Here is a 1,217-nt window from a genome sequence, read left to right as displayed (position 1 = left end):
GAGCCGAAGAAGACCGGCGGGGCCTTCCTTATCTGAGCGGCCCTGCAAAACCTCAAGTTAATCAAGACATTTAGTACTAAGAGCCCGACTAATTACCAGGGGCGTATGAGGGTGTCTTGTGGCTAAACATCGGCAACTTTGGACGCTTCCCCAACTCTCACGAGCCATGATTAATGAACTAGGCCGGAATATTGCGCTAATTAAAGCAACGCCCGTTATTTTTCTCACTGAAGCACTGTTTCCCCCAAAACCCCCCAACTTGGTGTCCTTGAGTTATCTGCTAAATAAATCCTGCCCCATATCGCTCCGATACCACGACTGCAGACCCTCGTGTCATCAAAAATAATGTTTGCAATAAAACAGGGAGGGTTTTGCCAGTATGTTTATTGCCGAGCCCTTTTAGGCGCGCAGGCAAAGCCCGCAGAGGCATCTCCTCAATCAAACGCGACATCTTTCCCTATAAAATCAGCCCCCACGTATCATCGCCCGCTGATGTTTCATTAGATCGGGCAATAAAAACGGAAATCGTAAAAAAATCGGCTCATATGCTATGAACAAACCGGCCGTGCGATGCTTCGAAAATCGCCCAAAGTCGCACAGAGAGCACATTTGCCTAAGCAAAGGGAAGCATTCGATTTAATAATAAATGCTCGATGCCTTTGACCGGCCCCATACACCGTTCGAACTTCACTGAACACTTTGGAAACACATAAGTGGCTCGTTGCATGTTTAGTTCCATCTTGGAGGATTTATTTATATGGAAAAGTCCATCCACGAATGACGAGTCGGGAACTGTCTTTCCTAGAACTTTTTAGAGATTTAGGAATTTTTGGTTTAAATGTTTCATCGCAGAAGTGAAGCAGAACAATGCAGTGTTAATTTAAAATACAAAAAATCAGAACGTTTTCAAAAGAAAACTCTGTCTTATTTTGATTATTTTGCTTACAAAATTGTGCAAATTAGGAAACTCCTGCATCAAGCGCTATAGAGGTAGCGACGATTAGTTTTCTCAAAAACCGCTACTTTTTGGCAAAAATATGAAGAATACAAAAAGGTTACCAATGAAGCGTTCTTATATAGTCAAAATTTTCGTCCCGTAAATTGTGCAAATTAAGGCACTACTGCAGCAAGAGGTTTAGAGGTAGACTCGATTGTCATGCCCTATAAAGCCAATGTCTTCCGTTAATTTACTCAGGAACGCCAACTTTTTTGCAAAA

Source organism: Dendroctonus ponderosae, unplaced genomic scaffold, assembly GCF_020466585.1.
Source record: "Dendroctonus ponderosae isolate FM_Combo_2020 unplaced genomic scaffold, Dpon_F_20191213v2 Dpon_F_20191213_11, whole genome shotgun sequence".
In the NCBI taxonomy this organism is placed as follows: Eukaryota; Metazoa; Arthropoda; class Insecta; order Coleoptera; family Curculionidae; genus Dendroctonus; species Dendroctonus ponderosae.
The sequence above is the reverse complement of the archived record's forward strand: the minus strand, read 5'-3'. Positions refer to the sequence as shown.